Here is a 13057-nt window from a genome sequence, read left to right on the forward strand (position 1 = left end):
TTCCATTTTGCAAATTCGCAAATGCGAATTTCCTTCATTTTATATGGCCCTTAGTAGCTAACATAGCATTCTATTTATGGCTTTTGAATTAAATGCTATATTGTTATATGACCTAGTGTGGTACACAAGCCTGTGCCCAGCATTGACAGACATTCAGTGAAAGCCTTAACATTAATTAGCCTCTAATTGCCTAGAAAGGAAAGGAAATATAAACATTTAGGTACAGAAACTACAGAATTATATAAAAGTGACTTGTAGTGACACGTGCAACAATTCTCTCCCCTGGCGGGTGGAGTTCATAACATAGTCCTATCTTAATTATCCTTCCCTTTTTTAGGGCGATCACCTCTTTCTAATTTTCCATCGGCCAAGCTCCAGTGGGAGTCACTGGTAAGCATGTATAAATTTCGCCAGCGCCTCTACCTTATAGGCTCCGAGCGTTCCCAACTGTCATTGGTTGATAGTCACGCTAATTCCTTAACTGTCCAACTCCGAACCATCGGCTAAGCTCCAGTGGGATTCACTGGTAAACGTGTATGGTTCCCCCAGCGCAACATGTATGTTCCCCACCTGCGCCTTCACTATATAGGCTCTCACTGTTTGATAGTCCTTTCTAGGCAATTAGAGGCTAATTAATGTTAAGGCTTTCACTGAATGTCCTGATGATGGTCCCCATGATCTAATAGGGGGTCCGAAACGCCGTCGACCTATCTAGCACCTAATACAAAACCTGATTACTATGTAATGTAATGGTGCTTCTTTTACAAATTCTGTACAATTGAATTGAAAACAGAAAACGTTTTTTCGCCTTAAAAAGCCCTTCTTCGCTTTCTATATCTATCTTCTGTATCAGATCTGTCAGTGCTGGGCACAGGCTTGTGTACCACACTAGGTGATTTGTGGAAGGTATTCTCTGTGTTTGAACTAAGTGTTTATTGAGTAAACTTGGAAGACCTCTGTCCGGCTGGACATGTCGCTCATAATATAGATTGACTCTGTCTATATTTATTTGTGTACGCATTTTTTGTTTGCATGGGACCACTGTTGCATAAACGAAGTATGTTCCCCGAGGTCCCCTGCTGACTGAATTGGGGCCCCTTGTTGTTGTTAACATATTGTTATATGAAGTCTAATTCTCAATCCTAGTGCACACCTGGCAGAGCCTTTGACTGTGCCCGGAAGGAACCAGTGGTGCAACAAAATTTGAGGAGGCCCCCTGAAAAGTACATGGAGCCCCCCCACGCTCCAGACCCAGTCAGGAGCTCTCAAGCCAAGAGCCCGCTGCCCGTGCACTGTGCTGGAGCTCGGGCCCCCCCTGCACCACGGGGGCTGCGGGGGCTATTGTTACGCAACTGGAAGGAAATGAGAACAGGATGTGGCCCTTAGTCTTGCCTTAGTAGCGCGTTCTGAGAAGAATCTTCAGCCACACCCAGTGATCACACCCAGCAGGATGAGGTTTTAGCACACACAGCACCCTGTCCTTGCATGGCCTTTGGCTATTCAAAGATAACACTACAAAAAGGAGTGGGTTCTGACTTGCACCCATTCCTGCAGCCCCCAGTGGCAGCTGAGAGCAAGGCATGACTTTGATGTGCCCTTAATCGATTACCTCTGCTCCAGATCGACCAGGATATAGACTTCAGATGTCTCTAGTGAGCTGTGGATCATCAACAACACAAAAGGTGATGGGAGGAATGCTTGCAATACGTCTACCACTGGCAATCTCCTGGGTATCCCAACCCATCCCCACCATGCCACCTCAGTTTGGACCCAGCCATATGCAAATTAGTCTTGACTCTACTCCAATAAGAGCAGTCCAGGCTGAACCATCAGGCCATGTCCTCCCTCAACCTGAATGCAAGTAATCCAAGAATGGTTTCACCCTGATTGGGGCTCATCAGTCAGGTGTAGGTTGGTTCCAGTGGCACAGTGAGCATGGGATCCTTGGCTGGGCATACTCTTGCCACTTAGGGCTGTACATGAAACACACCAAAGGTGATGGGAGGAACGCTTGCTATAAGTCTAACCATTAGCAGACACTCGGGTAGCATCCTAAGTGGTAAGGGTTGTTCATCTTTACTTACTATGTTATAAGTCGCTTTGTCAAGTAGGTAGTGCATCAAACATTAAAATAAATAAATATAGGAACTCTGCCCTGTAGGCTTTCACAAACCAAACCGGATACCTCAAAGCATCTTCCAGACACTGATAGAGAAGACTAAAAGCCTCTGCTAGATGCTGATGGAGAAGATTCAAAGCTACTGTCGGACGCTGGTTGAGAAGACTCAAAGCCTCTGCCAGACACTGGTGGAGAAGACTCAAAGCCTCTGCCAGACACTGGTGGAGAAGACTCAAAGCCTCTGCCAGACACTGGTGGAGAAGACTCAAAGCCTCTGCCAGACACTGGCGGAGAAGACTCAAAGCCTCTGCCAGACACTGTTGGAGAAGACTCAAAGCCTCTGCCAGACACTGGTGGAGAAGACTCAAAGCCTCTGCCAGACGCTGGTGGAGAAGACTTAAAGTGACTTCCAGATGCTGATGGAGAAGACCCAAAGCCTCTGCTAGATGCTGATGGAGAAGATTAAAAGCTTCTGTCGCACGCTGGTGTAGAAGACTCAAAGCCTCTGCCAGACATTGGTGGAGAAGAGTCAAAGCCTCTGCCAGGCGCTGGTGGAGAAGACTTAAAGTGACTACCAGAAGCTGATAGAGAAGATTCAAAACCTCTCCAGGTGCTGCTGGAGAAGACTCAAAGAATCTCCCAGACAATGATATAGAAGACTCAAAGCCTCTGCCAGACAATGATAGAGAAGACTCAAAGCCTCTGCCAGATGCTGATAGAGAGGACTCAAAACCTCTGCCAGATGCAGATGAAGAACACTCAAAGCCTCTGCCAGATGCTGATAAAGAGGACCCAAAACCTCTGCCAGACGCTGATGGAGAACACTCAAAGCCTCTGCCAGATGCTGATAGAGAGGACTCAAAACCTCTGCCTGATGCAGATGAAGAACACTCAAAGCCTCTGCCAGATGCTGATAAAGAGGACCCAAAACCTCTGCCAGACGCTGATAGAGAACACTCAAAGCCTCTACTAGAGAATGATGGAGAAGAGTCAAAGCCTCTGCCAGACAATGATAGAGAAGACTCAAAGCCTCTGCCAGATGCTGATAAAGAGGACCCAAAACCTCTGCCAGATGCAGATGGAGAAAACTCAAAGCCTCTTCCAGATGCAGATGGAGAACACTCAAAGCCTCTGCCAGATGCTGGTAAAGAGGACCCCAAACCTCTGCCAGACGTTGATGAAGAACACTCAAAGCTTCTGCCAGATACTAATGGAGAGCACTCAAAGTCTCTGCCACATGATGAGGGAGAAGACTTAAAACCTCTGCCAGACGCTGATGGAGAACACTCAAAGCGTCTGCCAGATGCTGATAAAGAGGACCCAAAACCTCTGCCAGACGCTGATGGAGAACACTCAAAGCCTCTGCCAGATGTTGATAGAGAGGACTCAAAACCTCTGCCAGATGCAGATGGAGAACACTCAAAGCCTCTGCCAGATGCTGATAAAAAGGACCCCAAACCTCTGCCAGACGCTGATGGAGAACACTCAAAGCTTCTGCCAGATGCTAATGGAGAGCACTCAAAGTCTCTGCCACATGATGAGGGAGAAGACTTAAAACCTCTGCCAGATGCTGATGGAGAACACTCAAAGCCTCTGCCAGATGCAGATGGAGAACACTCAAAGCCTCTGCCAGATGCAGATGGAGAACACTCAAAGCCTCTGCCAGATGCAGATGGAGAACACTCAAAGCCTCTGCCAGACAATGATAGAGAAGACTCAAAGCCTCTGCCAGATCAGATGGAGAACATGCAAAGCCTCTACTAGAGAATGATGGGGAAGAGTCAAAGTCTCTGCCAGACAATGATAGAGAAGACTCAAAGCCTCTGCCAGATGCTGATAAAGAGGACCCCAAACCTCTGCCAGACGTTGATGAAGAACACTCAAAGCTTCTGCCAGATGCTAATGGAGAGCACTCAAAGTCTCTGCCACATGATGAGGGAGAAGACTTAAAACCTCTGCCAGATGCAGATGAAGAACACTCAAAGCGTCTGCCAGATGCTGATAAAAGGACCCAAAACCTCTGCCAGACGCTGATGGAGAACACTCAAAGCCTCTGCCAGATGCTGATAAAGAGGACCCAAAACCTCTGCCAGACGCTGATGGAGAACACTCAAAGCCTCTACTAGAGAATGATGGAGAAGACTCAAAGCATCTGCCAGACAATGATGGAGAACACTCAAAGCATCTGCCAGATGCTGATAAAGAGGACCCAAAACCTCTGCCAGATGCAGATGGAAAACACTCAAAGCTTCTGCCAGATGCAGATAGGGAACACTCAAAGCCTCTGCCAGATGCAGATAGGGAACACTCAAAGCCTCTGCCAGATGCTGATAAAGAGGACCCCAAACCTCCGCCAGACGCTGATGGAGAGCACTCAAAGTCTCTGCCAGATGCTGATGGAGAAGACTCAAATCCTCTGTCAGACAATGATGGCAAAAACTCAAAGCCTTTGCCAGATGCTGATAGATACGATCCAAAGAAACTGCCAGATGCTGATGGAGAAGATGGATTAGTGATATGAACTCAATTGAAAACTCGGTTCCTCTCAATGACATTGTTTTCTTTGGCCACACCGTTGAGAAACACAGAGTGTGTCTTCTAAATGTCATAGAAGGACAAATAGCAATATTGCCACATTAGCACACATCTACTTGTTAGATGGATTTGCCATGGATCTTACGAAGGTAGATTACCTACTTTGTGGTATAAAGCTTAATTCCTCAATTAAGTTCTGCGTTTGGGGGGTTTGCGATTGTTACTACCATGTGCCTCTGAGCTCTACATACTTCAGTAAACCATTCACTGAGAGCACCAAGGCTTATGATTCTCAGTTCCTTCAACTAGGCCGTCCGCAAAGCGGTATCCCAAAGTGTGAGAGCCCCTGAGAAGGAGCTGGATCAGTAAGGGTTAGGAAAATCTTCCAGACACATAACAAAGTTAGACAATCACCAAAGGATAGCCCTTACTCGAGGCTTTACAGAGGAGCTTAATATAACAAGGAACACACTAACTTTGTGTGCCTACTCTGTGAGTCTCTTTACCAACACAAATATATAAAGCTTGTGCATATCATCTATTAAAGGTCATTATTTATTACTACAATTTGTGCTATTAATAAATCAATCACATAGAATCAAACCACATCACCAACATAAAGGCTTAAGGGATGGCTATGCAGGGTGTTGTTTGTTTGTTCTTTCAATACAAGACAATGACCAGTGCTCAAAATGTATCTTTAGAAGTTTAGGTAACAACCGTAAGACAACTATAACATGCAGTGGCACAGCAAGGGTCCCATGTCCCCTGCCCTAAGGCAGGAAAGGAAAAATGGGCACACGTTCTTCATGGTTGGGTAATAGTAACATCTATAATATTGGTATAGTGTGCCCCGGTGACACTGCCCCTGCTGCACTTTTGATATCTATGCTGTTTATAGCTGGCCTTATAGAAAATGCACTCTAAATTGGAGATATATAACACCGCTCGTTGACAGCAAAATTGAGACATTACAAAGGCAAGTGATGGTGGCTCTTAGGACATCAATTTTTTTAATAAATATGTCAAGATTTGGGAAATGAAGACAAACCTCTTCCTGGGACTGTTGGAAACCTGTAATCGAACTCTGGAAGAAGCTAACTTTTTCACTGAATAGATTGGACCATAAAAAAGAAGATCTAAAACTGTGAAAACTGTGTAAAGAGATACAAAAATCGTAAAGAAAATTACGTTTGTACCTATTTGTACTTCAAGCCATTTGAATGGCATGTTTTGTGCAGGCAAGATACGAAGAGGTTTCCCTCATTAAAAGGTTGAGGGGGGGGGGGGGTGTGTGAAACTGAAAAAAAAATCTAACAGCTTGTCCCAAATTCACGACAATGGGTGAAATGTAACTCATTTATATGTATAAGCTTTTAGGAAGACATTTGTCTTCCTCATTTGCAAACAGGTATAATTTACACTTGTGTAAGTTATGCATGTCATGGAATGGTCATACCTGCATAGTAGTCATAGTCACAAAAAGGCTGCCTTGTGCCGCTTTCCTAGACCAGTATCTACCTTTTAATGGTAAATTGAGGAATTTGCATTTTATTTCACAAAATCCATTGTTTTCTTAATTCAAATTATTTTTCTAGTTAATGGCTATCTTGCCTACGCAGATCTTCTGCAAAAGATACCTGCAGTGTGCTTTATCACACTTTCTGCAAATTATGTGCATTTATTTTTCCCTGCTTGCTTCTGTGTCACTAACCTGGAAACGTGCACTAACTTTCACAGAACTACTGAACAAAATAAGCCCCCCTTAACGACTATTATTCTCAGTCGAGGATACTGTATTTTCTCCATGTACAATAATCTATAATTTTACTGCTTACAAATGGGGGTGGGGTCGCACACTACTCACACACCGGCGGTGTCGCCCCTAAGGACTCTGGTCAATGTAGTAAAGTGTTCGCGATGCATCATCTTTCGATCTTCTGCTATCTTCGCTGTCTTCGCCATCCCTGGACACGTGTTTCGGGGTATTACCCCTCATCAGCAGGGATAGGCCGTGTACTGGGGTTGCCGATGGATGCCAATATCTGCCAGGTATAGTACCACTCAGGCGCGTAGGTGCGGGATCCCAGGCTCGTCAGCCCGCTGCTCAAGGGAGCTTTAAAGTTACAAATGGGGGTGGGGTCGCACACTACTCACACACCGACGTTGTCGCCCCTAAGGAATCTGGTCAATGTAGTAAAGTGTTCGCGATGCATCATCTTTTGATCTTCTGCTATCTTCGCTGTCTTCGCCATCCCTGGACACGTGTTTCGGGGTATTACCCCTCATCAGCAGGGATAGGCCGTGTACTGGGGTTGCCGATGGCTGCCAATATCTGCCAGGTATAGTACCACTCAGGCGCGTAGGTGCGGGATCCCAGGCTCGTCAGCCCGCTGCTCAAGGGAGCTTTAAAGTTACAAATGGGGGTGGGGTCGCACACTACTCACACACCGGCGGTGTCGCCCCTAAGGACTCTGGTCAATGTAGTAAAGTGTTTGCGATGCATCATCTTTCGATCTTCTGCTATCTTCGCTGTCTTCGCCATCCCTGGACACGTGTTTCGGGGTATTACCCCTCATCAGCAGGGATAGACCGTGTACTGGGGTTGCCGATGGCTGCCAATATCTGCCAGGTATAGTACCACTCAGGCGCGTAGGTGCGGGATCCCAGGCTCGTCAGCCTGCTGCTCAAGGGAGCTTTAAAGTTACAAATGGGGGTGGGGTCGCACACTACTCACACACCGGCGGTGTCGCCCCTAAGGACTCTGGTCAATGTAGTAAAGTGTTCGCGATGCATCATCTTTCGATCTTCTGCTATCTTCGCTGTCTTCGCCATCCCTGGACACGTGTTTCGGGGTATTACCCCTCATCAGCAGGGATAGGCCGTGTACTGGGGTTGCCGATGGCTGGCAATATCTGCCAGGTATAGTACCACTCAGGCGCGTAGGTGCGGGATCCCAGGCTCGTCAGCCCGCTGCTCAAGGGAGCTTTAAAGTTACAAATGGGGGTGGGGTCGCACACTACTCACACACCGGCGGTGTCGCCCCTAAGGACTCTGGTCAATGTAGTAAAGTGTTTGCGATGCATCATCTTTCGATCTTCTGCTATCTTCGCTGTCTTCGCCATCCCTGGACACGTGTTTCGGGGTATTACCCCTCATCAGCAGGGATAGGCTGTGTACTGGGGTTGCCGATGGCTGCCAATATCTGCCAGGTATAGTACCACTAAGGCGCGTAGGTGCGGGATCCCAGGCTCGTCAGCCCGCTGCTCAAGGGAGATTTAAAGTTACAAATGGGGGTGGGGTCGCACACTACTCACACACCGGCGGTGTCGCCCCTAAGGACTCTGGTCAATGTAGTAAAGTGTTCGCGATGCATCATCTTTCGATCTTCTGCTATCTTCGCTGTCTTCGCCATCCCTGGACACGTGTTTCGGGGTATTACCCCTCATCAGCAGGGATAGGCCGTGTACTGGGGTTGCCGATGGCTGCCAATATCTGCCAGGTATAGTACCACTCAGGCGCGTAGGTGCGGGATCCCAGGCTCATCAGCCCGCTGCTCAAGGGAGCTTTAAAGTTACAAATGAGGGTGGGGTCGCACACTACTCACACACCGGCGGTGTCGCCCCTAAGGACTCTGGTCAATGTAGTAAAGTGTTCACGATGCATCATCTTTCGATCTTCTGCTATCTTCGCTGTCTTCGCCATCCCTGGACACGTGTTTCGGGGTATTACCCCTCATCAGCAGGGATAGGCCGTGTACTGGGGTTGCCGATGGCTGCCAATATCTGCCAGGTATAGTACCACTCAGGCGCGTAGGTGCGAGATCCCAGGCTCATTAGCCCGCTGCTCAAGGGAGCTTTAAAGTTACAAATGGGGGTGGGGTCGCACACTACTCACACACCGGCGGTGTCGCCCCTAAGGACTCTGGTCAATGTAGTAAAGTGTTCGCGATGCATCATCTTTCGATCTTCTGCTATCTTCGCTGTCTTCGCCATCCCTGGACACGTGTTTCGGGGTATTACCCCTCATCAGCAGGGATAGGCCGTGTACTGGGGTTGCCGATGGTTGCCAATATCTGCCAGGTATAGTACCACTCAGGCGCGTAGGTGCGGGATCCCAGGCTCGTCAGCCCGCTGCTCAAGGGAGCTTTAAAGTTACAAATGGGGGTGGGGTCGCACACTACTCACACACCGGCGGTGTCGCCCCTAAGGACTCTGGTCAATGTAGTAAAGTGTTCGCGATGCATCATCTTTCGATCTTCTGCTATCTTCGCTGTCTTCGCCATCCCTGGACACGTGTTTCGGGGTATTACCCCTCATCAGCAGGGATAGGCCGTGTACTGGGGTTGCCGATGGCTGCCTATATCTGCCAGGTATAGTACCACTCAGGCGCGTAGGTGCGGGATCCCAGGCTCGTCAGCCCGCTGCTCAAGGGAGCTTTAAAGTTACAAATGGGGGTGGGGTCGCACACTACTCACACACCGGCGGTGTCGCCCCTAAGGATTCTGGTCAATGTAGTAAAGTGTTCGCGATGCATCATCTTTCGATCTTCTGCTATCTTCGCTGTCTTCGCCATCCCTGGACACGTGTTTCGGGGTATTACCCCTCATCAGCAGGGATAGGCCGTGTACTGGGGTTGCCGATGGCTGCCAATATCTGCCAGGTATAGTACCACTCAGGCGCGTAGGTGCGGGATCCCAGGCTCATCAGCCCGCTGCTCAAGGGAGCTTTAAAGTTACAAATGGGGGTGGGGTCGCACACTACTCACACACCGGCGGTGTCGCCCCTAAGGACTCTGGTCAATGTAGTAAAGTGTTCGCGATGCATCATCTTTCGATCTTCTGCTATCTTCGCTGTCTTCGCCATCCCTGAACACGTGTTTCGGGGTATTACCCCTCATCAGCAGGGATAGGCCGTGTACTGGGGTTGCCGATGGCTGCCAATATCTGCCAGGTATAGTACCACTCAGGCGCGTAGGTGCGGGATCCCAGGCTCGTCAGCCCGCTGCTCAAGGGAGCTTTAAAGTTACAAATGGGGGTGGGGTCTCACACTACTCACACACCGGCGGTGTCGCCCCTAAGGGCTCTGGTCAATGTAGTAAAGTGTTTGCGATGCATCATCTTTCGATCTTCTGCTATCTTCGCTGTCTTCGCCATCCCTGGACACGTGTTTCGGGGTATTACCCCTCATCAGCAGGGATAGGCCGTGTACTGGGGTTGCCGATGGCTGCCAATATCTGCCAGGTATAGTACCACTCAGGCGCGTAGGTGCGGGATCCCAGGCTCGTCAGCCCGCTGCTCAAGGGAGCTTTAAAGTTACAAATGGGGGTGGGGTCGCACACTACTCACACACCGGCGGTGTCGCCCCTAAGGATTCTGGTCAATGTAGTAAAGTGTTCGCGATGCATCATCTTTCGATCTTCTGCTATCTTCGCTGTCTTCGCCATCCCTGGACACGTGTTTCGGGGTATTACCCCTAACTATTTTCTCTACTGATGAGGGAAGTTATCCCGAAACCCGAGCCATGTCTCGGGCGATACCCAAAAACCCAGGACATGTATCGGGTCTAGAGATCATCAGTTCAACAAGTACCTACTTGCACCCACTGGGGTGAACCACTCAAGAACTCCATGTACCAGAGTCCCAAGGGGCGATCCGGAGGAGGGGCTAGCGGTGTGCGGTCCATTGCGATTGTTTCTACAAATTGGCTCCCTTGAGCTTTGAGCCAACGGGCTCCTGGACGACGCACCTGCGTGCCGGTTCTGGCATCGAGGCCTTTGACGGTTGTTTGGCGGCCTTCTCTTCCACCCCTAACTATTTTCTCTACTGATGAGGGAAGTTATCCCGAAACCCGAGCCATGTCTCGGGCGATACCCAAAAACCCGGGACATGTATCGGGTCTAGAGATCATCAGTTCAACAAGTACCTACTTGCACCCACTGGGGTGAACCACTCAAGAACTCCATGTACCAGAGTCCCAAGGGGCGATCCGGAGGAGGGGCTAGCGGTGTGTGGTCCATTGCGATTGTTTCTACAGTTTGGCTCCCTTGAGCTTTGAGCCGACGGGCTCCTGGACGACGCACCTGCGTGCCGGTTCTGGCATCGAGGCCTTTGACGGTTGTTTGGCGGCCTTCTCTTCCACCCCTAACTATTTTCTCTACTGATGAGGGAAGTTATCCCGAAACCCGAGCCATGTCTCGGGCGATACCCAAAAACCCGGGACATGTATCGGGTCTAGAGATCATCAGTTCAACAAGTACCTACTTGCACCCACTGGGGTGAACCACTCAAGAACTCCATGTACCAGAGTCCCAAGGGGCGATCCGGAGGAGGGGCTAGCGATGTGCGGTCCATTGCGATTGTTTCTACAAATTGGCTCCCTTGAGCTTTGAGCCGACGGGCTCCTGGACGACGCACCTGCGTGCCGGTTCTGGCATCGAGGCCTTTGACGGTTGTTTGGCGGCCTTCTCTTCCACCCCTAACTATTTTCTCTACTGATGAGGGAAGTTATCCCGAAACCCGAGCCATGTCTCGGGCGATACCCAAAAACCCGGGACATGTATCGGGTCTAGAGATCATCAGTTCAACAAGTACCTACTTGCACCCACTGGGGTGAACCACTCAAGAACTCCATGTACCAGAGTCCCAAGGGGCGATCCGGAGGAGGGGCTAGCGGTGTGCGGTCCATTGCGATTGTTTCTATAATTTTACTGCTTGACTTTTATTATAAAAATAAAGCTTATTGTAGTAGCTTACAAACTTACCTTAACATTTCATAATTTAAAAACGCTCTTTATCTTAAAAAAACACAGCCATTGTGGGACCAATTCACAAAAAGTGTCAACGCGTCTTTATTCGGGTTTGGGTAATACTTTTTATGATTTGGTCCCAAATGCACCTGGAAACAGATGGAAACAGTTGTTAAAGTGGGTACCCAAACCACAATCTGTCAGCAACTGGATCTAATAAAAAAAACTCTCGCCTCTAATCTGCTGGATTTCGTCTCATATATATTTGTCTCTCTGCAGTTGCTTCCTGAAGTGCCCAATTAGCTAGACCCGAGCCGATGGCTCAGTGGGTTAAGTGCTCACTGCTGTCATCTGGGGGTGACCAACAGACTCTTCATGTCTCTACATCTTCTGTGGTACCAAAGATGCTGACATGGGGTGATTTGGGGTCATGGGCTAATTTCTATCAATGGAGATCAATATTTACAGGTGAGGTGAGAGAAAGTTTTACAGGGTGAGGCAAGTTTACAGGGTGCGGGTCCTATATGAGGTTTACGGCAATCATCTTTCTTGGTTGAGGGCTGCAGTTGAGTCCCTGCCAGGGAGTGACACAGCTCAAATGAGGATGAAAAGAGAGGTTTGGGTCAGTAGTTTAATCTTGCCACGACCGCCTCAGCCTTTCATCCTTCTGAGGTCGATGACTTAAGCACCATTACATTAGGTACTAACATCAACGGCTTTTAACAGTGCTTAACAGGGTGGAATTAGGCGCTATAGGAAACACATTTTATTGAAATTATATAAATAAACCAATAAAAGGCCAATATCATGCTATAAGTCCGATTTAAAGGCCATCCTCCGAGAGTCTTGGCGCCTTCCCAAGGGAGAGGTTGGAGGAAATGTGACAGAAGCCATTAGTCGAGGGCGCAGGGACGGCTTCCTGCAGGACGGTGACAGAAATCAGTTCTGTGGAAGCTGGGAGATGGCGGAAGGGGCCAGGGGCCCTGTATCTCTGCAGACCTCGCGCTCGGCTCCTGTCACCCGGTGACCCCACCCTCTCGGGCGGGCCCTTATCGAGGCCTCAAGATGTCTGAAGCCAGGCGGGCCGCCTGTCCCTTTCTCAAGCGCTCCGATTTGTTTCCTGTCAGATAAGAGGCCCGCCGCTCGAAGGGGCAGCGAGGGAAACGCGCTATCAGCGCCTGCTTCCAACTATCCCCGGGAGGAGGCGCGAGGGACAGATTACTTAAAGCTTGCACTTTTGAGGAGAAAACACATTGATTGCCTTTGTCCACCATGCTTGCTTCGTGACTAATAGGAACTGAACATTTTACTGCTTTCTTTCGGCTACCAAAGCAGCCTGACTTTGTCACAAACGTAGCTTCATCTTTTACATTTTTAGAAGAGGATGCAGGTTTATTCTATCTTTTTTATGTTTAAAGAGCTTTATTGCAATTTGTCAACAAAGTAAAACATCATTACAAAATAAATAATTAACAGTGAAAGATCGAATGTTAATATAGTAAAATACATCAAAAGTTGTCCCATAACTGGGAAATAAAGGTTTTTTCGGCGCCGGGAAACCCTTGGGTAGCTGAGCGCCTTATAAAATTAAATAACATAACATTCTTTCCATTTCTGAATTTCTGAACACAGCACGGTCTGTCCACAGGCTACACC

The sequence above is a fragment of the Lissotriton helveticus genome, chromosome 9, assembly GCF_964261635.1.
Source record: "Lissotriton helveticus chromosome 9, aLisHel1.1, whole genome shotgun sequence".
Taxonomy (NCBI): domain Eukaryota; kingdom Metazoa; phylum Chordata; class Amphibia; order Caudata; family Salamandridae; genus Lissotriton; species Lissotriton helveticus.